This window comes from Parasteatoda tepidariorum, chromosome 1 (genome assembly GCF_043381705.1).
Source record: "Parasteatoda tepidariorum isolate YZ-2023 chromosome 1, CAS_Ptep_4.0, whole genome shotgun sequence".
NCBI classification, from domain to species: domain Eukaryota; kingdom Metazoa; phylum Arthropoda; class Arachnida; order Araneae; family Theridiidae; genus Parasteatoda; species Parasteatoda tepidariorum.
In genome coordinates, this window is record NC_092204.1 from 109,470,759 (window position 1) to 109,497,124 (window position 26,366).

At 27.9% G+C, this 26,366-nt stretch overlaps 1 protein-coding gene across 1 annotated transcript in view; it reads right to left on the minus strand.

Moving 5' to 3' along the window:
- LOC107449100 (cGMP-specific 3',5'-cyclic phosphodiesterase) overlaps positions 1–26,366 on the minus strand; it is a gene marked incomplete in the record, with an annotated part of 371,784 nt that overhangs the window by 303,301 nt on the left and 42,117 nt on the right.

Genomic DNA, 26,366 nt, shown 5'->3' on the forward strand with positions numbered 1-26,366 from the left:
AGTGAAGGAACAGCTCTTACCAGTGAAGGAACACAAAATTGCCCAGTAAAGGAACACTTAATTTTGGTTATTTTTTAATGCTCTTTATGAATTTATTAGCCATACAAATATATAAAAACAAGACTATTTATGAAATTATAACATACAAGTACTTGTAAAATGCTAACTTTTTTCTGTAATCATGAACTAGAAATTGAAGTGATGTTAAATACAAAATAAATAAAAAAAATCATTATTTCTTATAATTTGACAGTCAAATCTAAATCATTGTGTCATCCGATGCTGTTTATTATCATTATTATTTTATCACCTTTTTGTTTACTCTTTTTCCTCTTATTTCTTGAAGTTTTTTTTCTTTTTTAAGTATTTTTTCTTTCTTTTTCTTCTCCATATCTCTTGTTTTAACTTTTTTTAGATATTTCAGCCTCTTGAATTTTTTGCCATTTCTCTGAAGTTAGTGCAAAAAGTAATTTATTAGTTTTTCTTCTTATTTGACCTTTCTTTTTATCATCAATATTTGACCGATGTAAATGGTTCTTCTAAACTTCTTCTGAATTTTCAACAACATTTCTAGAATGCCTTTCTCGAAAGTAGACGGGGGAAAGGTGTCTTGAAGTTTGAGGAAAATCCATCTCTTGTTGTACTGAAGTACTGATTTTACTTATAGAATCATTTCTTTTTTCAACTAAGAGAGGATCAGCATGAGGACTCATTTCAAATTCGATATCTAAGATGCATTCATTATCAATACTAGCTTCAGTTCCTAAGTTTGACTTAACCAAGTGGTCTTCTTTTAATACGTACTTCTTCCATATTGTAAAAAGTACAGGCTGTTGGACATTTTCGATGTTAACTCTTCAGTCAATGCTGCGTTAAAAATTTGCAACATATCTTGAGGGATTTCCCTTTCAAGCTTCTGAAGAAATTGAGTATCGTTTCTATTTAACTCTGTTTCTTGTTGAGGAGCTTGCTTCTAAATTCTAACATAGTAAAGTAGTTTTTATAAATTTTATAATCACGTTGCTATCCTATAATGATAGCTTATTAGGAGTTCTTGGTGCAAAAGCCAGCGAAAAAATGTTCGATTCAAGTTTTTATGATTATATTTAATTAGTTTTCGATTTGTAAACATAGTTCATTAAGTTGCCTAACATTTGATGTAACTACACACCCCATTAATAAATATAAATTATAATTTTTTCATAAATTAAGCTATTAAATTAACATTTTGAACTGAAATTATTACAGGAATTATTCATACAATTTTTAACAAAATCTTGGTTGTCCTCTATATAGCAGAATTACTTATTCTAGAGTCATGTTAAATCATATTTCTCACATTACTGTTATCGTCATACTGATTCTGGTATCATTTTTACTGGTTTTTGATACTGGTTTTACGATTTTTTTCCAATAGGGAATGCAATTAATAGATAATGCACATTTTCAAAAATATATTTTACTATTTACAAATATTGCGTACAGGTTTATACATAACATACACACGTATCAGTTTAATGTTTTGAGTAATTGAAAACGTAACATAAATAAAAAATAACATCATTAAAAAGTAACATAATTAAAAAATAACATAATTAAAAAATAACATAATTAAAAATATATATAATTAAAAGACTAAAATAATTAAAATATATATATATAGTGAAAGATAATTAAAAGTTTCTAATGCGATGTAGCACTACTTTGATTTTTTCTCACATTTTCAGCGAGATTTTTTTTTCTTTTTTTTCCTTGAGTGCTGCTCACGAACGCCCAGAGGATATCCTCTTGCTGCCCCTGGTGACTCCAACTCTTCTACGGCTTATTGAAGATGGTTGGACCTTAATTTTACGTCCGGAGGTTTTAGAAATGTGGGCACCAGCTGTACTTTGAAAGGAGTCCCATGCACTCCGAGTTTTAGCAACATCGATCCTTTTCTTTATCCTGTTTAAAAGTGTTCTGGACGTGTCAAATTTCTGATAGCATCTTCGTTGAGCCTAAAATATTAAAGCAATTCTCTAAGAATTTCCAATATTAAATACCTTTAGAATTTGCAGTAAATTATTAAAATCAGACAAACGAGTAAATAATCTTAATATTGTTTATTTCAAGTTTTTCATTATCCATAAATTAGAAAAATAGTCAAAGATATGAAGAAAAAAAAAGAGATCATTTTCGTCTTGAAATATTTATAAAAGAAATTTTAAATATTTTAAATTTGCTATCATAGAAATATTACTCATAATATTTGCTCTCATAGAAACAGTATCGTTACAAAATGTCTTATTAAAAGGAAGTCGAAAATAATATGAATATCTTATTAAAGCTCACTATACTTATAGTTTAAATTATTAGATAAAAAAAAAGCTCTTTCCAGAAACATATAGGTTATCGGCTCATATAGGTTATCGGAAATTGAAAAACTACTGCATTTAACTGCCATATGCAATTTTAAACCAAAATATTCTTATGTTCATTCGTCCAAACGGCATTTCAATCTCGAAAACTTTTAATTTAACACTAATAGCGAACCTTCCTGTTGTCAAATATTAATAATAATTATTATTTTCAACAACTTTTTTAAACACAATTTTTTTATTCTCGAACTTTATACTATCATTCATATGAAGATTTATGTACTGAACATAAATATATTATATGTTATCGAACTTATATATTTTAGACATAGATCAATTAAATTAATTTTCACTTATGTGTCTAAACATTAAGAAAAGAAAAACTTTTAATTACAATAAATCTTTTGTCTAAGCATTTAAATAGTTAAACAAAACTAATTGATAATTATTAGTAAACATTTTAATTACCATTAAAGCGTAGCTGTGAAAGCTAATTTTTACTTTTTATAATAGATATTCATTTTACTTGTTTCTTTTTTTGTTTCTAAATGTTCTTCAAAATGCAAAGCAAATCATTATTGTCAACAAGCTAAATTATGATTATTATTATTTGATTAGTAATGTATTATTAAATTCTACTTGCATTTTAAAATGTAATACTCAATTATTCAATGAATTTTACGATTATTATTATAAAATTGTGTATACTGAACATTTCAACTAAAATAATTAGTACAAAATAGCTGCTAAAAACTCTCTTAAACATTTATAAATCTATACATTTATAAACTTCAGCTTTTCACATTATTGCTAAATAATCTCTACATCGAAAACATACAAAGAATTTTCTAATAACTGAAAATTAAATAAAATTTTTAAAGAAATTGTAAATGGTTATCGAGCAGAACCATTAATTTTAATAAATGAATATAGAATTGGAAACAAAGTCTCTGCTAAACAATAAAAAAAATTAAATCTTTTCAGTAAACAAATTCTATTATAATAACCATTTCATTATTAAGGATTAAAATTTATTGTGAAATTATTAATTTTAATTCGTGGGTGAGTAGGAAAAGAAGTTCACTATTCGAAATACATTAAATGAAAGTTCTGAAAATACAGAATTGGTTATGGGGGTAATAATGTCTAATTTTTTTTTGTTTTAGCTTTATTACGACCTTTTAAAGAACGCTTATAAACACAATTTAGTTAACAGATACAAAAGATTATGTCGACGCTATAACAAAAAAATACACTTTATATTTCATTTAATGCAGAATTTGACATTAAATCAGAAATAATGAATAAATTAATAATAATTTACCTTCACAAATTTATCATTTCTTTTTGTATTTGCAGTTGATTGCTTGATGGTTATACAAATGTAAGCAGTGCACTGGCAGTCTTTTGTCCTTCTAATAGCAGCGTTACTTTTATTACGACTGCTGTGGTGGCACACATAGTCTTTTCTAAAAGGATAAGAAAAGCATAATTTAGTAACAAATTATTCAAATATGTATAGAAAAATTATAACACAGTTAAAGAGCACGTACTTGCAAATAAGTTTTTTTTTGTCTCAGTTGGACGAGATCTGCGTGTAATCCATGATGTGCAAGTATTTTCGTTGAATGCGTCAATCCAAGCTTAGATGTCATTATATGATATAATGGAAGAGCGGATTTCCATCATTTTTGGTGATGATATTCTAGAATTTGCTTGGGAGATCCGCTTCATTGATATTAAGAAAGGTCGCATCCATATCTAACTTGTTGAATATTGCGCGATACCAAAAACAAAACAAAAACATAAGCACACAGCTGTTTGGCGATTTGCGAGAACGCTTCTTTAACGCCAATAGAAATTTTCGCTAACCCTTTTATAATCTATGGTATGGTTTGGCAATTCGCTTACAGTGCCTTCTTCATTGTGAGTAACTAATTTTTAATCCATACAAGGGTTTTTAAAACCATGTCATTTTTTATTTTCTGATGACGGACAAACCAAGTTTTGCGAGCAATCGGTATTTTGCGAATCAAGTCCAGAAGGTGAGCCTTTCGTTTCACAAGAGAGCACCACAAGGGTGATAGTAGGCTTTACCTCAATAACGAACAGATAGATGGTAGCGCCACTCATTCATAAGGCCAATTTATAACTTAGACATAGATCTGAAGGGAAAAGAATTTTTCTCGAGATCCCTGTACCCATGGTTCTGCTCAGCTATCATCAATCTTCCTATTCCACAGATTTTACAAGCATGTACTCGGTGGGTGGCTACCACAGCCCTAAAATTGTTCTTCGCATTAAGCACGCGCACAAGCTTGCATTTGTTGCAATAAACAGGTGTGATCATGAGACTAAGATCCCGAGCAGTGACGTAGAAGGTCACAGGTTAGACTCTAAACGTAGTTATAAAATCTCAATGCTTACCTGCAAACATCATTAAAAAATTTCATCAATAATTCATAAAATTCAATTTTCATAAAAATTTCATAATTTCATCAATGTGCTATTATGTTTTTCGTGATACGGAGGCCAAATGGATACACCAATATGTTAATTTCTTTTCTATTTTTTTTCTTTTACAGAAAATGCTTGAAATTAACCACTAAATAGACTTTAAATTAACCGGAAATAAATTCGACATGACTGTTAAACTATTTTCCAAACATATTTTGGGTAGTTAATTAGCTTTAAATTTTTAAATTCCAGAAAGCATTAAACATTTAAAGCACTAGAATATTTATCTAAATTCCTTAAAAATTTAATTATTTATTTTAAACTCAAATTCAGATTGAACAAAGTGCAATAGAAATTTATATCTTTAGAATTATTTTTAAAAAAGGTTAATGACACACCTCAGTTAATTTTAATCGAAATCTTATGGTAATTTTCGGGAAACACTATAAAAGTTCTTTTCAGTAAATTACCAAAGAAAGCTAAGAAAAGCAAACTATTCTTTCTAAAGCATTCTTCAGTAAATTAACTAAGATAAAGTAAACTCAATTATACGATATTTGCTCGATCCTATTAATTCTATTCATCTAGTACCAAAGAGAATTTGGTCAAGAATGATCAGAAAAAGTAAAAAATCTACACTGTGCGCATGACGTCACTTTCAGATCAATAATAAAATCGAAACTAGATCCATAATGTTTTTTATCATCTCAGCTATAAAGATCTGAAAACGATATTATGCATTGGCAAAATTATTATAAAAGTTAGAATGTTATTTGGAAATTAATAAAGTAAGTAAACGCCGTCGCTGTTGTGTAAAAAAGATGTAGTCGTGCTTTCCCAATACAGTTTGTGTAAAACAAAATACAAATTAATTAAAAAATAAACTTGAGTACAAAATAAAATTCTATGAGTAATTTAATGATAAACTAGTCACAATGATAAAAATTGTTGCGGTTGCAATTAACATTTTGAAGGAAAGTATTTTTGTTTTCACTAGTGTTTTTCACAAAATTTTAAAATACGATTAAGTAATTAAGAGAAGCACTTAAAAAATAATAAAACTTTTTAAAGTTTATAAATTATTTCTCAAACAAAAATTTAAATCGTTAATTTTTAAAACAAACAGAAGAATAAGGGAAAATGTACTTTGAACCTTTTTATGTAACTTATTATTATTTACGTTTTAATATTATTAAAATATAATGTTATCAGAATAGACATGATAGAAAGTAAATAATCTAAAATATTCTTGTAGTAAAGTGAACACAAAAAAACATGAGAAATAAAACCATTTTTTCTTTCGTTTTTTTTTCTTGGTGTCCAACAGTTTAATATGTCTATTTTTCTTACTAATCCATAATTATGTTTTCCTTAATTATATTTCTGAAATACGTTCCACGAAAAGGCCAGTAGAAAATAAAATTATCTCTAATATTTTCATTCTTCTTTTTTACCTTATGCATTTTAACATTTTAATATTCAGGAAATTATTCATTATTCATAATTAGTAAAAATAAATGGTCAAAATTCAGAACATTTATTCTTGCGCATTTTATTATTTTGATATTCAGAAAATTATTCCTTATCAATTATTAGTAAACAGAAATGGTCCTAAGTCAGAAAGTACACTCTTATGCATTTTATTATTTTGATATTCAGGAAATTATTCATTGTACATAATTAGTAAAAAGAAATGGTCAAAATTCAAAAAAATTATTCTTATAGTATATATATATATATTTTTTTTTTTGATATTCAGGAAATTGTTTACTATCCTTTATTAGTAAAAAATGGTCAAAATTCAGAAAATATATTTTTGTGTATTTTATTATTTTGATGTTCTAGATTATAGCGGGGGGGGGGAAATGATTGAAAAGCAGAAAAGATATTTTTAATACCTATGTCCCAGATTACACTGGAGCGAAATAAACGTTATATTAATATCTATGGATATGGTGATAAAAATCGTTTTCCAGTTCACCTACAGAATCAAGTCAAAAATTTCATTATCTTTAACACGAAATACTACAGCAGATTCCAAAAAAAAATTTAAAAATGTTTTCATCCAGAATTTAATTAGTTTAAAAAAAATTTTAAACCATGCCTATTTTTAAAATGTATAAGCACTGTTTATTTTTCTAAAAACTTGTTAATGTGACTTGATGCCCTTGTGTTTTAAATGCTTCTGCTTGCGCGTCAAACTAACTCTCTGTATTGTTGTAAATGTTTTGTTCTTAGTGTTTTGAAGAGAAACAACGAGAACCGCATTTAATTCTTAAAGACGCACAAGACTATGAAATAAAGATGAAAATATAATGAAGCATTCTGATTTTTATCTAGCAATGTAGTGGAAGGGCAAACTTCCAAGTTCAAAAGGATTATTTTAATTAGAATTTTAATTTTATTCTCTCTAAAGTACACTAGACCACTTTTTAAAACAATAGAAATGCGATGTTAAATTAATTATGCATTGTTGTACTTATACTTTTTAATGAAAGTTTTCTAGGAGATGTAAAATTATATTATTATATTTTTCTGCTATCAGAAATTTCTCCCGTTAAAACCGATAAGAGCTACTTTTATTCTGAATCCTAATTCTTATTCCTATTCTTATTCCTTTTGAATCATTGGTGAGCGATTAAATTAAAAATTGGCAGTTGGATGTTAGAAATTTTTTGAGCACGCAAACTAATTTCGATCTTAATTATTCAGCGAAAATTCCGGAAATACAGCATTCTGGCTACGGAATTAAGAAGAGACGCTCTGGCTGATCGGATATAGCGCTTACCTCCTTGAGGTGACCTAGATTTGAGTCCCGGCCATGGCTGGTCGATACGAATTCTGATCCCAACTAGCACTAACCACAGTGCTAATGCGAAATATCATTAGTGATCATGCGTTAGAATAATTTTGTCGCCAAGCAAACGGTAGGAGATTTTTTCGATTGCCTCTATAAGTAGCATAAATATTAGTTAGTTCCATAAAAAAGTCCCTAGGTAAGGTTTCCCAAATTTTGATCCAGGAGTTCCCTAGTCTTCTTAGCTGAGTTAAAATTCACATAGCTACGGAATTGAACATTGATCGCCGCAGACCCAAAAATGGTTCGGCTGTTCAACGCCGAAATATATAACACATGAAACAAATAAAATGTATAACACATGAAACACTGTAGAATGAGTCTTTCGACCCCTCTATTCTTCTGATTTCTACCTTTGAGACTCAATTTTCTGGGGACAATATGATAAACAAAATTAACGCAAACAAACTCAAAACAATCGTGGAATTTAAAACTGCGCTATGTCTTGAGGAATAAGGATATACGGTTGCAACCCATTATAGACATTGGTGGCTGGCATATTGACATATACTGAATAAAAATAATTGTAATTGCTTTTAAAATGTACAAAAAATTTCTAAGCTAGTAGTTTTGAAACTTTTATTTTTCACATCCTTTGATATTTGGCAAGCTGCACCTGATAAGAGTAATTTTTGAAACTATCTTGCTGTTAATACAGTGATTTATAGAAAAATTCAACCCTACTTAAATCACGAGAATTAAAATTGCAAAGAATTTTTGTAGAACAATTACATTTTTGAAAACAATCTTTATTTTCGTACACTAGATTGTTAGTGTTCGTAAAAATTATAATTTTATTTTTTACAACATTTATCAGTCTAATTTTTATGAGACCTAATCTGAAGAAACAGAGTGTATATTCAGATTGGTATTTTCAGGGTGTATTTTCCGATTAAACTTCTTCAGATTACCACCCTTAAAATATATTTTTCGAAAATTGCTTACATTAGAAGTTGTAAATTACTATTAAGTAATAATAAAAAGAAAAATGTTATCAAAATTTGAGGAATCATAAACGAAGAAGATGAGTTAAAGAACATCAAAATCTGTTTCAATGGCGAAGGAAACAGAAAGGATATAAAAGAGTTAATGAGAAACAGCTCTTAGTAGTTTCGAGCAATAAACTGGTTTTGATATTTTTAATCCACGTTCTACGTTTAAAGTTTTAATAATTTTTTTTTTCCCAAACTCAAATATTATTTTTTGGCTGCTAATGTGTACATTTTTTCTTACTGCATTTTTAACAAGGAATACTATTATGAAAGGTGCTTATGATTTACCCGATAAATATTTTGAATGAACAGACAAGTAAGAAATATACGCATCTTTATTTGGAATGTAACTAATGAGTTATATACAGTAACGAACAAAAAATAATTACAAAAGAATGAAAACAATTATAATAATGTTCAAAAAAGAAAACTAAGAAATGTTTTGACAAGATTTCACATTAATACAGATAAAATTTATATAATATATAATTGATAAATAATAACAAAATATCACTGAAGCTTACAGGAAGTTAAATTCCCATCTGATAAAATAACAGATAAAGTAAAAAAAAAAAAAAATAGGGAAACTTTTCCTAATGTAAGTAAAATTTTTGACTCTCACAAATTCGCTAACTGTGCAGAATAGTAACGACTATGTTTTAAAGGAATGTCAAATTGTCAAATTGAATATTGAAAAATCAATCCATGTCAATTTGTATTAAATTGAATAAAAATTTTTATTAAATCACAGTAAGAATTTCTTAAAGCAAGTATATTTCTCCTTAAAAAAAATATAGGATGTTCCATAATAACCTGTTCTTAAAGTATAATTTTAGTATCCTTGTCAAAAGTGAAATCAAAAACGCATTAAAATAAGAGATAACAAATTAATAATAACAAAACACCATTAAAAATTTTTGAATCACTTCTGAGGAAGGTTGGATTGAAAACATCAAAACAACGAAACAAATGGAGATAATCTGAAAGGCAAATACTATAAAAACAGATTCCAAGTGGCACCAGATAATTAAACTGCCGCCTTCCTCGCTTGTGATTCAACAGAGTTTGATAGAATTATTTTTTCCTTGCTTAAATATCAGTTAGCAATCCTTAATATGTGTACTTTCCTGGCATCATTTGTGCCAAGCATTCTAAAAGTATACATTCCAAAAATTGTAAAAATATTCACGACAGAGATCCCTGTATACCATCCATAATACTTTTAATATCTATTTTTAAATTAGAAAAATTAATTTCAAACGAAGATGCACCAAAATAAATTATTTATAGAATTTCCTTTTGTCGAATACATTTATAACTGAAAAAACTAACATTTATTATTATTCCACTTTAATTTAGCACTTAATGTGCCACGCTAACTTAGTTATTTATTTATTTTTTTGGTCTATCATCAACACATGTGGACTTTATTAACTGTTTAAGCAAATTTTTCTTAAGTAAATTTTTAATAGCTGTTGAAAACTTAACGAAGTAAATATTAATCGGCAATTTAGGACTTCTTTTGCACCAGTGTTTTTCTGAAGAAAAAAATCCAAAAAGAAAATTTTTTTAATGCCATTTCGGATTTAAATTGACTTATTTGACATGCTTGGGCTTCCATGCCAATGATGAAGGATTTCGAAATGCTTACTTGCGGTAATTTCTGTTTAGAGCTACAGAATTCAAAGCAAAATTCTTGAAAAAAATTTATGTATCTGTTTCGAAAACATTTTAAAAACTATAATCTATATAATATGTTTTATGACCATAACAATTAACGAGTAACGAAACAAACTATATTATAAGACAAAATATTAAAAGTATGGGCTTTGTCAAGTTTGTATTAGTTCTCTGTGTACATTTTTCATTGACTTAAATGTTAGGTTACAGCTTTTTATATATTATAAAAATTTCAATCAAAATGTGCACATTTTATTATTATGCTTTAGTAAAATATATAATGTTTTACAAGTATGCAGTTATTTTATCTACTGACTGAAATCTCACAATTGATTATATCTCTAAAGTGAATGTCTTAACTTGAAAAATGGCTTAAGTAACTATAATTGCACATTACAATCGAAAAATATACTTTTCGTTTATAGCATAGGAATAACTTATAAAAGACGACCTTAGAAATACACAAGGAATTTCAATTTTAGATATATAATAAAGAATACATGATTGTCTTAGAATTATTAAAAGTTTATCATATTAAGCATAGATTAAGAAATCTTTGAGATCAACTGATTAAAAAATAAATAAATTTTTGTGTCGACTGTAATTTTGCGTCAATATGTCAACTGTATTTAATTACAAATAAAAACATCTTTTTAACTCATAATAAACATAATCACAATAGTTATCATGGAAAGTAATACACTATTCCTTATTTTATCAACAATATATACTCATTTCTTCATGTAGTGTAAATACATCCAACCATCGAATTACAGTCATTATCTAACTATTGCATCATTTTTTAATTAAAAACCTAATAAAAAAGAGAGTTTTATAAAATGAAACAAGAAAAAATAGAAACATTTCATATTTATAAACACATATATTTCACAAAAAAGAAAGATTTTATTATTTTTAGAAACGAAAATAAAAATAAAATTTTAGTTTGAATTTTAACAAAAACAATAAAAATGGATAAATAAATACTCTATCTCACAACAACTCATAATAAATTTAGATTTAAAACAGGAAAAGTTTTGGTGCAGCTATTGTTACGGAATTCTACCCATTAAATTTTAGAAATTTTCAAATTAAATTATTTAAGTTTTAAATAAATATTCAATGCTCAATAGTATTAAATTTATTTTAACTAATTTAATGTTTTCAATGTAAAGTAATGTAGAGTTTTAAATTTAATGTTTTCATTGTAAAGTTTAACTTTTTTTCTCTTATAATTTTAGCTTCGTCTTCTGGATAAACAAGCTTATCTACCAGGAAGGGGTAATTCAGTTTTGAGACTGCTTGACAATGCAAATGGAAAATGACATTCTGGTAGAAAACTGGGGGGATATGTTCGATCCTGACAGAAAACAAAACGACTGGAGGTTCTCTTTAAATCTGCCGGAAAGTCCTCTTATTTGTTGTTGTGTAGAAGTTTGAAGAAAGGTGCATCCCTGTGTGATTCATCCCTGCTGTGTGGTATGCACATTGTTAACTGTTGCTGACCATTTTATAAAATCCTTCAATAAAGCAAAGATTCCTCAGTTTATTACTCTGAAATATAATTGGACATAAACAAAAAATTGAATGGATGGAAGGAGGCAATGGATCTTTAAACTGTATGAAATGACAGTAAAGTTTTGGAATTTTTTTTAATTTTAAAAATAACAATAATTAAAATGATAACACATAGTCCTACTGTTACTTTTTCAAATAAAAATAAAAATTATTTTATTTAATGACAAATACGTGTTCTTAACTTGTAACTTATATTAAACAATGACGGTAAGAATGTATTGCTTTTATAGTTGAGTGAAGTTTATATCTATATTGTGTTACGTTTTAAAACAAAATAATTAAGTTGTGAAATAATGTTTGTCATGATTTGATTTTATTTATTCCATTTTATTTATTCTTAAAAACTGCACTGTATAATTTATTCTGCAACTTTGTAATAAATCTTCAGAATTTTAGAAAATGTGGTTGGCAGGTAAGTGTTCATTGAAAAAACTTAAGATAGGTTAGACATTTTTTTTATAGTCATTATAGTTATGTATTATGAAAATTCAAGATATTCTAGAAATTTTGAAGATATCGGAAGCACTTTTATTATAACATCATTGTTAAACATTAACTCTAGCTTATGAGCATTTGTACTACTAGCATTGTATTTATTACTTTAATTTCGAATTATTCAGTTCAAATTCGAGATAAGAATTGAATATATATATTTATGATGTTTAAAATAATATAATAGTAAAATTTTTGTTGGCTTAATATTCAAAATTTAGATGAACATTTATTTACATTATTGTAAAAGCGGAAAATTTAAATCAATGTAGAGAATAATTATGTTTAAATCTTCATATGTAAGGTTCTTTGCGAAAGCAGATTTTTTTAAATGCATTATATATGTTTTTTTATGACTAATTCATCAATACCAGAAACTTGAACTCCAACATCTGCTTAATTTTTTTAATTTTATTTTCTGAAAAGCTCTGTTTAAAATGTTGTTATATTACACCTTTTTTTTTTCAAACCTATTTATGTCTTAACGCATACTCTGTAATCAGAGAAAAACGAGCAATGGTATTGTCTTAATTAAACATCTATTTTGTTACAGCAACTTTCTCAAAAGTGTAATTGATTGTAATCAAATTTTGATCATTAATACTACTTACATCATTAATACTACTTACATCATTAATACAACTTTTGAAAGATAATGTTACAAATATTATTTTTTCGTCTCATTCTTGTATGCAATTATATGTTTATGCAAATTTAATTGAGATAAAGCATAATATTTACTGACAGTTTTGAAATTAAAATGTTATGTAAATTTTTTGCAAAGATTGTTAGTTTAGTAGAACATAACACCTTTAAATAATTATGGAATTGATGAAAATTTCTGATGTGCCCATAAAAGTTATTTTAACATTATTAAAAAATATTAGCAATTTTTATAATATTAGTTGCCTTCCTGGCTTCATTCCCTGGAAAAATTTCTACGTAGCGTTTGGGTGTTGTTTTCAGATGTTTTGATAAATAAAATTTCAAATACTAAAAGAATAAAGTTACGTAAGTATTTCTACATTTAACTTCAGTGAAAAAAAGAAGTGGAAGAAAAAATGTGTAAATTTTTTGAAGTAAGTAATTTGAATATATTTGAATTATGTTCTTCAACCTAAAAATTGAACAATTTGAATTTAAGATTATAAGGGGGGGGGGTAATTTTAAGTTAAAATTTACACTCAGCTCAAATGTAAATACATAACTTTATCGAGTGTGGCTTTTATTATATAATTTCAGAATATAAATAATGAATGATAATTGTGAAATTACAAATGGCTTACGTTACGACTTTTATGAAACATGTTTTACAAACTAATAAATACAATTAAAATTTTGATTAACTAGGCTCATTTCAAAAAAAAATTGAGAATACATTTTTAAATTAATAACTTTAAAATTATTAATGATATCAAATTCATCCGAAGACCCATTGTATGAAGAAAAGAAAAAAATATAAATCGAGGTTGCTATATAATGTTATTTCCTAATTAATTTTTAAATATTCAAGAAAATCAGATGTAAATAAGATATACTTTGGAGTAAGAAGGAGGAAAATGCAAGGTAGCAGAATTCGCTAATATAATTTAATTTAGTATTTCTGTATTGCTAAGTAAATAATGTATGGAATGACATAAAACTATTGTTCGATGTAATATTAGATTCACAACAATTCAAAAAATTCCTCACAACAATTCAAAAAATTAAGTAAAATTATATCACTGAATTATTCTACTATCATCCATATCTTTCTCTTGCTTATTCCAAAAAATAAAAAGCAACGCAAGATAATATCAGAAAATACAAAATCTAATATTATATCGCATCAAAACTAATGCAAAATAACATTACGGCGAAGGCTAGATAATATTAGTTTGCATAGAATCTAATATTATATAATGCAGTGCAAACAGCGACCTCTTGTATCTTTCTAATATTAGAAGTTCTGCAAAATAACGTTAGATTTTACCGATTTTCTGATGTTATCTAATAATAGGTGCTACTTGGGTAATCTTTTGTCTAGTTCCATGCCAAGATAGGTTACTTTAACTTTTCAAGGGATTTTTGCATTGTCAAGGGTAATTTGGCCAGGGATAGGGAGAGTGCTTGTTGAGAACATAATCGCTTGTGTTTTATCTATATTTAATGATAGTTTCCAATCTATGAGCCATTTCTTGATGTTTATTAGGTAGGAATTGAAGGTATTAATTATTGAAATTTTGCTACGGTCTGTGTCAATATGGCAGTATCATCTGCAAGTAGTGCCAGGATTGCGTCTGAATTTTTAGGAATATCATTGATATACAGCAAAAAGAGAACAGGGCCGAGTTTGCTGCCTTGTGGCACGCCGCTACTTATTTTATTGATTATTGACGTGGAATTATTAATTTTTACAAAATATTTACTGTCAGTTAAATAGGATTTAATAAGTTTGATTAATGGTTTGGGGAAGTTTTGTTTATGGAGTTTATGGAATAAACTTTCAATCCAGACTTTGTCGAACGCTTTTTTTAGGTCTAGAAAGATAGCACCTGTGTGTTCTTTAGCCAGAAAGTGTTTTCATCTGGCGGATTTAATTTACAATTTGTGATTCTGTCTTCAGTAAGGAATGGATTCTAGATTTTGTTTAATCTATTAAAAGAGAAAAGAAGATTAGAAATTTTAAAAAAAAATAATAAAATAAAATAAAACTTTCTTGAAACTCAAGAAGTTAGCTGATAGTCTTCTTGAGAACTATGCTTGAAGCGAAAAAAAAGTATAAATGCGAAATGAGTCAATATTACGTTTTGATGCTTGGGAACATCATTAATAAGAAGAGTCCTATCTTGTTGCCTTGTGCCACGCCGCTTTTTATATCATTAGTATTTGACGGAAATTATCGACCATGACAAAGTAAGTTCTATTAGTTGAAGAGGATTAAATGAGTTTAATTAAAGGTGTGAAAGCCGTGATGGCTCAGGGTATAGAGAGTTCGTCTTCCAAAGAGATGAAACGGGTTCGAATCCAGGCAATGGCTGGTCGATACAAACCCGCATCTAGCTTGCACCGACCACAGAGCTGACGTAAGATATCCTCAGTGGTAGACGGATCATGAGTTAGAGTCCCTTTGACGTTAGGCTAACCGTGGGAGATTCTCATAGTTTTATTTTTCATGTATCACAAATGCGGGTTAGTTCCATCAAAAAGTTCTCCATAAAGGCAAATTTCTTCCAATATACCAGATCCAGGATTTCTCCCAATACCTGATCCAGGAGTTCCCTTGTTTTCTGGATTGGGTTCAAATTTACAAGGCTACAGAGTTGAACACTAGAAATCGTAACGATGGCTATAAGTATAAAATAAAATTAAAGATGCGGGAGCCGTGGGGGCTCAGGGGATAGAGCGATCGCCTTCCAATGAGATGAACCGGGCTTGAATCTCAGTGATGGCAGGTCGATACGAATTTCGCACCCGGCTCGCAAGACCACAGTGCTGACGCAAAATATCTTTAGTGGTAGACGGATCATGGGTTAGTGTCCCCTTGCCATCAGGCTACCCGTAGAAGGTTTTCGTGGCTTTCCTCTCCGAGTAACGCACATGCGGTTTAGTTCCTTCATGAAGTTCCTCTACGAAAGCAAGTTTCTTCCAATACTTGATCCAGGAGTTTCCTTGGATCTTCTGGATTCGGTGCAAAATTACAAGGATACGTAGTTGAGCCTTAGTAGTCGCAAACTGAAAAATTCGGTCTGATGTTCAACGACGGTTATAAAAAAAAAATTGAAGGTGTAGGGAAAATTTAGCGAAAATAATTTGTGTATAAGCCCTTCGATCCATACATTATCGAATGCTTTTTCAACGTCAAGAAATATTGTGTTTTTCATTTAAGAAGCCGTTGTGGATGAGGTCCGTTATTCTGAATATTTGGTGGGTATTTGATAATTTTGGTTGGAATCCAAATTGTTAGGGGGGGGGGAGTGATGATATTATTTTCTGTGCAGTGATTTCTGATCCTATTTAGGAAGACTTCTTCTGCAATTTTGCTAATAGAAGATAGCAAGCTTATGGGTCTGTAGTTTATTGCTGATCTTTTCCCGTTTTGGGTAAGTGTCTGCCCAGTCTTTTGGGAAATAACATAATTTGAACATTTCATTTATTATACGCGGATTAGGGAAAATTAAACTAACGGGAGTTTCTTAACCATATTATTGTTATTTGTTGCTTATTTTTCAATCATTTGCTATCATTTACAAATTAATATAAATAATGATGTATCAAAAACATGCAAATTAGTCTATATTTAAGAAATTAAAAAAAAAAGATGTTTAACTGATTATTTTATGACATTTTAAACAGGAAATTTAAATAATGTAACAATAATGTTCGTCTTATGAATAAAATTTCAAACATTCTACAGTGTAATAACATTTAAAAACCACGCGTCAAACATTCCCTTAAAATTTAAAAAGATTAGAGCAGTCCTATTCCCCTTTTTTTTAAAAGAAGCTCAAAATGAAACATTAAAAACAAGCTATTGCTTTATAAAATGATTTTACGCCCCATAGTCAGCTATAGATGTGCAATATATGGTGGTGGTGTTACAACCCATCTCAAAAAAATTCAAGCTCTTTAAAACACACACTAAGGTATGAAACTAACGCACTCTGGTATTACAGAAATTCCAACATTAGTAAAGATTTAAAAATATCAACGCATACTTCCAAGAATTAGCTATAAAATTTTATAATAATTTAATTTTCATTAATAATGTTGAAATTCCAAAAAGCTACCAATATATAATTATTATCATCAATCTAACAAATACAGACCCCGAACAGTATTAAAAATCGACCCACCCAACTATGATACAATCTTCCAATATTTATATATTTTTCTTTTCTTTATAAGTAGAAGTCTCAAGAAGAATCTCAACTGTACGGAACAGCTAGAAAAATTTTGTTTCCCTTTTCTTCACACAGCGCGAGAACGCGAGAATCTCGCATATTTTTTTCTTTTCTCGCATTAAAAAATTTGGTGAAAAATNATAACTCTCAATTCAATTAATAGAGGACACCACGAGATGACTACTAGTTGTTGGAAAAGAGCATTGAAAATTATGAATCTTTTCTGAACTTTCAAAAGAAGAATTATCCTTCTATTTCTTCTACAATTTTTCATATACCCATCTTTTTTATAGAATGAAATTTTATACTTGGATGATGAAATTTAATAATTGTATAAATTGTAAATAAAATAAGATCCCCTTTTAAAAAGTGACCCTCGTCAACTTCATATTGTATGTTATCATAATCCATCTGCGTTGCTGTTATCATTTGTATATTCCCACTGTAAATTATTCCCTTTATTTGTAAATAAACCTGGGGTAAGTCAGGAAATTGACCTCCAAAACCATACATAATTTTCGATAAATTTTCATGACTTTTCCGAAAGCCAGTAGCAGCAACCGGATCTATGGAACTTAATTCTTTTTTTTATTATTATTATTGTTATTTATCGTAAGATTTAATTCTTACAAAATTCTAATTTCTTTTCTCATAAAAACTCATGTAAACTTTTCATCTCAGGGAAATTATTTTTCAGTCAAAACAACTTTTATACTGGGGATAAGCACTTTTTGTGTAGACGCTCCGTAAAATCAATTTAGTTCCAGTTCCCACTTTCTGGCTACATTTTTGAAAGAAACAGAATTGCTAAAAAAAGACCTTTGCCCACTAGATCAGTGATTCTCAACCTTTTTTTTGTGGCGGCACACTTTTAACGATTTCGAAATTTGACGGCGCAAAATGAAAAAAATTAGTTTAAAAGTTGTTTACTTACCTATAATACACTGTGTTAAATAGTTTGTGATAATAGTTTTGAACGTAAAATAAAATAATGTGTACTACAAAAGCACGTTTATTAAGCGATTAATTATTTCTTTCGACTAATTTTTAATTAATTAGTAACAGTTATTTATTTTTTTTGCTAGTTATTAATTGTTAGCTTTTTTTCGATAGTTATTATCTGTTCGTTTTTTTTACATTAATTCTTTTTTGTGTGTGATTTCCTGTAAACTAGTATTTTTGCTAATTATTAATTGTTAGCTTATTTTTTGTTAGTTAACCTTTGTTAATTTGTTTTTATAATTATTTATTGCATAGCTTACTTTAATGATTAGTTTTTATTTCCGTTTGAAAGTTAATATTTAGCTTGCGTTCCTTTGTTAATTAATAATTTTAATAGTCATTAAATTTCCTACTTATAATTTCAACTTTTTTTAAAATTGTTGAAGACGATTTAAACACTTCCTTCGTATTCTAACTTATTTTAAGATTGTTTGAGACAAGAAAATCAACGACAAACTTGTTCACGCGGTTAAAGCGTGGAAAAATTATAAAAAGTATATATATATACATATATACACACTTTTTTTTAATTTGAACTTTACTCGCAATTAAAAAAAGCATTATAATTTTTATTGTATCATTTCCAATATTTAGCGGCACATTTTAAGAATTTGGCGGCACACAAAAGTGCCGCGGCACAGTGGTTGAGAATCACTGCACTAGATGAAAACACTATACGCTTCCAATTCCTGAACTGAAAAAAAGCTTTTGCTAATTGAATAATTAACCGCTAGATAGCAGCACTATTCAGTCTATGGTTCTGAGGAAAAATAGTATGTTTCTGATAAAGAAAAAATAAGATGAATTCTCGAGAAATGCTATTTGAACTGCCACAATGTTTACATGTTTTTCAAGGAATTATGAGTTAATCTTTTATTATTCCTATTTTCTTCATGAGTAATTTTTTTTTTACAGATATCCCCTTGTTAAAATTCTCACATAAATTTTTTATGTTAATACTCACATGTAAATATTCCTTGTAAATTTGCCTTGTTAATTTACTTTTGTAAATAACCCATGTAAATGTTCCCTTCCTCAATTGCAAATAAACTGTAGGTGAGTCAGGCATTAATCTCCTGCGCCATGCTATAAGAATTCTTTCGCCAACTTTTATAGCAGATAGTTCGACACCAGGATCTTTAAACTTATTTCTTTTTTACTTAATTACTTAGAATAAGATTTAGCTTTATCTTTTTATCTCGCCGATCATCATGTAAACTTCCTACTTCAGGTATTTTAAATTCATTGGCACTAACAACTTCTCTACCGGAGATAAGCACCCAGGTGCTGGTGCCCTGATAAACAATGCAGTTTCAATTTCATCCACCGCAAATAAAAAAGTTCGTGAAAAATTTCAAATTCACCAGTTACTTATGCTGTGGATTAAAATAGGGAGATGCTATAATGAAAGTAGTGAGTTTGTGCAGGTAAAGGAACTATGTTATGCAGCGACGCGATGATTACGTTTAGGCGGATTAGCAAGTCGCCGCGGGTGTCCAGTAATGTGTGTGTCTAGGGTCCGTGCGCTAGATAGTTAGTATTCATATTTGTATGGGTGTCCTTAGAGTTGATTTCAGAGATTTAAAGCAACAACTCTCGCATTAATAATTACAAAAGTTTAATAAGAAAATCAATTACACTTTTTAAAAAAAATGATTTGTGTAATTCATGCCCTAGTAAGCATGTGATTTCTCTTTCGTAATCACTTTTAGTTTAGATATTTAAAAAGTAATATTTTTTCGAAGTATGATTCATTTAAATTCGTCTTATCATCCTCTTCTGTTTTTAAAGTTTTCAACTTAAAATTCTTCCTAAATTACATTTTTTAATTCCTTCCTTTTTTACAAAAGTCTGTTGACGCCGATTCCTTTTTTGATAATAAATGTCGCAGTGAAAAACATCTACTCAAATGATGACTAGAAAATATCGATACATTTTCTTATTTTTCCTGTGATTCGTTCCCGCACTTTTTATTTTTGTTTTATATATATTTTTTTCTTTTCCTTTCATGTGGCGGGAAGTTTCATTCACTTTTTCAAGGTGGTGGACAGAAGCGATAGTTTAAAAGGTAATTTTTCTATTCCTCGTATTTAAATATAATTTGATTGAGATTTTTTTATCTAATCTTATTTATTTTTGCTTTCTATATTTGATGAATGATTGTTTTCTATTTCGATTTATTTTGTAGTTCTGTTTTGGGTAATCAGCACAGGGTGTGTAGAGTTTTTAAAAGATGCTTGTTTTCGATTTCTGTTTTTTAAAAGTCCTTAAAGGTGCTTTTTTCAATAGGTGTTTTAAAAAAGTGCTTAATTTTTCATTTTCCAAAATAATATATATTTTCTTTACCATGTTGATTTTCGCCACGAATTATGCAACAAGATATTGTTCTATTCAACGTTTTCACAATTAATTCAACCCCAATCTATTTCGGCTTACTGAGTATGAAAACACGATTTGTTTTACATGTTTGATGATATACTTGCGGTTTCGCATGTGCGTATATGAGCTGGATTCCTCGGTAAGGATTTTTGCACTCTCGTGTGCAAATATGCTGCAATTCGCAAAAAATTATCAATTTCAGACTTCAATTTCCGCCCTCTGTAATCAAACTTCAAAAATCTCTCAAATTTTTGCCGTATATGGGGACCAACTAAATATTTTAAATTTTTTTTCCCTCATAGCGATAGAAAATTTTATTTCTCTTTTTAATTTCATCGTTGGTGACTAGCCATCCTCTTCGTCATTGGCAAGTAAATGGCCTTCTCGCGATCTTCTATTTATAGTTCAGTACCATAATCATAGAGGAATCTTTGAACTTGACTAGGGGATTATTCACTAATTACGTATTTTCATGTGGGTCTCCTGAGCAGTGAAGAATAGCTTCATCACCTCAAAACTTCCATCTTTCTTTCATTCATTAAACTTAAGAATAAATTGAGAATTTTAAGATTAATATTTTTACCTGAGGGACCAAAATTTCTTATAAATTTTTATTGTACTTAATTACTTTTTGTTAATTATGGTATTATTACTTTTTAAATTTTTAGTACTCATAAGTTGTTTAATGATTTGCAAGATCTTAAAAAGTATGAATTAATATTTTAAATGCAGCAAAAATCTTATTTTGAGTTATGTAAAAAAATTCAGATTTGCTATTCTAAAAAACTTTAATTAATCTCTCAATGATTTTATTTGCAAACAATTGAAATCGAAAAACTCAATTATCTCAGAATTGTTAAATATTATGGAGGTAGGGACCATGTAATAATTTACTTCTGACAAAAATGTTTAGTTCCCAAACTCATTGTATTTACATTTCGAAATTATTAATAAAAATTTTTTATTATTATCATTTCATTAAAGAAATATTGAACCAAGTAACAAATAATAATAATAAAGATTTTAGGGGCCATTCACAAATTTACATTTGTAATATGAGTTTTATTAGCTTGCTTAATTCTTTATATATCTTTATAAATTTGGTATGATCAATAATATTAATCTTGTTAACGTTTTGTTGAGCATGATTATATAAATAAGTTTTGTTTAAATTTAAAAAATACACTCTATAACCTTTTTAAATAATAGTTAAATTTTAATTTTGAATTAATTTTTTCATATAATTAAATAAAGTAATTATTAAGTAAATTTAAAAATCGAATGAGCCACTTAATACTGAATATCTTTAAAATTGTGTATAAATTGTTTTTGTGGGGCCTAATATAATCAAGAAAAGAGTTCTTTGTCAGACACTAGATATTTTATCATGATCTTTGGAAATGTTTTAATAAAGAACTTTCAACAATAGGAAGAAGAAAAAATTTTCATTAGTGCGCATATCCTAATTACAGGGTTGGATTTTGACGTCAAAAACTATCATTTGATTAGTCATGTCAAAAATCTGTCGAAAAGTTGCAAAAATTGTTGAAATCTGACAAAAATCTGGAACAAGTTTCTTTGTTAACATTGGGGACCTTTTATTATACATTAAATCATGCACAATACTTGCATAATATACTACTATAATGAACATTTATATTATATATCATTTATAAAAAAATAGCCAAAATCATTGAATTAATAATTGGGTTTTCCAATAACATGGTACTCTTAATATATTATAAGTAATAACTATGAGTTGTTAATTATTATCAATATAAATATTGATTTTAATTATTTTATGCCACAATTTAAGCATATCTTTAAGACTAAGTAAAACTAAAGTAGCCGCCAATGTCTGATCTTAATTTATTTTTAAAAAAAATTCTATATTTTTAATGTTTATTGTTACTACTTATGTGCAGGTTGGAAGAGTATATCTAATCATGCGAAAAAAGTTCCTACAAGAGTTTTTATTGTTAAAAAATGTGTCAGTTCGCAAAATTTTCCTTGTTAAAAAACATTAAATGTCAATTTGTGTATTTATTAATTTGAATTCTTATTAGTTTATGAGTGTGGCCTTTAATTTAATAAACTATTGCAATTTCAATATATTTTGATTTCTAATAATTTTTAACACATGCACATAATTTTTAACACATTTATTCAAGAATTGTGTAAAATCAAACGAATTTCTTTTCTTGTATAAATTTTCCTTCGAAAAATATTTTAAAAAAGTTATTGTTCTAAAAGAGAGAAATGTTAAAATTTTTGGGTAAATTTCGATAGAAAAAAAACTTTCTAAAGAAATATTAGGGACTGAGATTTTTCTGCACTCCTGCTTATATTTGCACTAATATATCCTGTAAATCATGAATATAATATATTTCCTAATAAGTAAATTAATTATAATTTAAAAATATATAAATGTTAGACAAAATGAATTAATAATTTTTTAAATCAATCAATTTAAGGGTTTAGTTGATTTACCATCAATATTTAGTACAGTTATTAAAATTAATAAAGATGATTGTTAAGTGTTTTTTATAAGGTAATTGCTTTTGTATTTTTATTTTCAATGGTTAAACAAATTAAGGGATTGGATAAATTGCAATTTGACCTATTTTTATTTATAATTATTCATTATTTTATGCACCAAAATTTGGGGTTTTGGCAGTAATTTTCAAAACAGAAGAGTTTTATGTTTAAATAAAATTCAAGAACATAATTGATGGAACACTTGTAATTTTATATGTATGGTAATTTAAAAATACTTCGTATTTATAATAACAAATAATTATCCTTACGCCAAAATTGTGAGCTTTTGACAATTGTCAAAAACCATGTCAAAAGGTTTTTTTTTTAAACATAACGGTTAAAACCAGATAACACCATCAGTTGCCAAAAACTCGGCAACCCTCTAATTATGTTATTTTTTAAAGTGTTTAAAAATATTTTGAGGGCTTGAAAAGTGCTTAAAAAGTGTTTATTTTCTGTTGAAAAATTTGGCTACACACCCTGTCAGCATTAATAAATGCAAGTGCGTATCATTTTTGGTTTCATTTTGTTGCATTATTTTCATTTTTAGAATTGTGCTAAAATCACTGTCCTTTCTTAAATTAGCATTTCATATGTATTTATACCAAAATATTATGGAGTTTCAAATGCTCTTTTGTATAATTTCATTTCGTTGCGGAATTTTAATTTTGTTGAAACTCATTTGTATTTTAATAACAGTAATAAGTTTCTAGCCTTTTACAGTAGTATTTCAGTAATTAAGAATAGCAATTAGAGTTAGTACTTAATATGTGAACAAATCAAATTGCCAGAGTTTAAAATGTTCACATTTTTTATTCACGTGCGCTTCCTTTTTAGTTTCGTTACGTTATTTACAGATCTTGGCTCTGTTGAAAGTGCTTTTAATTCAGGTACTTAATCGAAATGCATTTGAGTTTCATTTTTTTTAAACATGGACATCCTTATTTTAGATTTGTTTAAACATACCACGTCATTCTCGAATTCTGTTAGAGTTTAGGTAAGAAAAAAAATATATGCTACCGAATAACAATCAAAAAGATTTTTTTTCTGCCTAGTGTTCATAGTTTATTTTTTCGGAGCGGAATTGGAGCTCCCTTATAATGAGTCTTTACTATACTTAGTAGTAATAACTACTAAGAAACTCATTTTAGTTTTAATAAATATTGTTTTTTTTTCGTTTTAATTCCTTTTTAATTTTTCTCATTAACAATTTTACTAAACATGGATTAAACACAATAAGTTTTGATCGTTTTTATGAAGAAAAAAAATTATAATAAATTATTCTAGAAAATCGTTTTAGGAGGCAATTCAAATAAAAGAAACTATTAGCTGTTATGAAATGTGATGTATTATTTTATATTGTATTTACTGAATTCATCTGAAATTTTTATGTATGAGTTTTATCGATATATATAATGTAGTTTTTTCTTGGATATTTTTTGTGTAATTTTTAAAAAAAAAAATGTAATACATATGCTAACCAGAACGATAAATCGATTACATTTTATTACTTTTAGCTCATATTTCTACCTTTTTTTTCTTACTTTGGAATGTTAAGAAACAAAATTAAAATTTCTCAAAATAAACCTATTTCTAAGTGTAAAAAATTTTTCAAGGGTTCCTTCAAATATTATGTAAGCTCGTAAAGACAGAGGGGTTTGCAACTCAACAATTGTCATTTTTTCCCCTCCCAATGTGTATGACCAGAGCCGTGATGGCTCAGGTGATAGAGCTTTCGCCTTCTAATGAGGTGAACTGGGTACGAAACCCAGTGATGGCTGGTCGATACTTCTATGAGCTGCGTGGCACAAGGCTTACTGCCTTCATATCATTAGTATTATATTGTTGTTATTTGACGAGATTTATTGAACATGACAAAGTAAGTTCTACTAGTTGAATAGGATTAAATAAGTTTAATTAAAAGTGTGAAAGCAGCCGTGGTGGCTCAGGGGATAGAGAGTTCGTCTTCCAAAGAAATGAACCAGCTTCGAATCCTGGCAATGGCTGGTCGATACAAACCCGCATCTGGCTTGCACCGACCACAGTCCTGATGTAAAGTATCCTCAGTGGTAGACAGATCATGGGTTAGAGTCCCCTTGCCGTTAGGCTAATTATGAGGCTTTCGCGGTTTTCCTCTCCATGCCAAGCAAATGCGGGTTAGTTCGATCAGAAAGTCCTCCGCGAAGGCAAATTTCACCCAATACTTGATTAAGGAGTTCTCTCATCTTCTGGATTGGATTCAAAATTAATTACAAGGCTACGGAGTTGAATATTAGTGGTCATAAGCTCAAAAATTGGGTCGGCTGTTCAACGACAGTTATAAAATATTAAAAAAATGAAATATGTCTGATCCATGCATATGTCAGACCCTCACTTCCAATATTTTTAATGCCAGAAAAATGCATATCAAATATTTCATATTTGAAATTAAAACTAACTTTTTAAAAAGAAAAATTTTATTTGATGAATGTCATAATTTTAAAAATAGAATTAAAAGTAAAATTTTGTTCTATGCAAAAGTGAATCATTTATTTGAATTTAATCTTAAAATTAGGTAATTTCAGTATAAATCAAAGTTTAAGTAAAAAGCAACGAGTGTTGAGTAATACTGGGTGATGTAAGAAATTCTTTATCGTGATACATCGTCAGTAAGACATAGCGATGTATCGCAATTTAACATACGTTTGAAATTTATCAATCAGAAATCTTTAAATCAATCAAAAATAAATAAAAGAAATAAATCTATAACAAAAGAAAATGTTAATTCTAAAAAAAATTGCTTCTAATATCATCAATAGCATTGCTTAATTTTTTCAATTAAAATAGAGATGGATTGACTTAAGACTGTCTTAAAGATTGGCTAGTCTTAAGTAAAAACAAACACAAACTTTATTTTAAATTTTTTAAAGTTAAAAATGACTTATATTTTTTAAAAATAGTAATAAAACTGTTACAAAATATTTTACATACATTACAAATTAAAAAAAAAAAGAAATGTCCACTTAGAAAAAAACATTTTAAAAACTATTTGTTGAAAAAAAATTTGCGTTTTAAACATCGTTAGGCTTTTGTTAATTAATTATTTAAAATAAAAAAGTTGTATTGACTAATGGTCAAACGGTTTTAATGTAAAAATACATGTAAGTTTCTT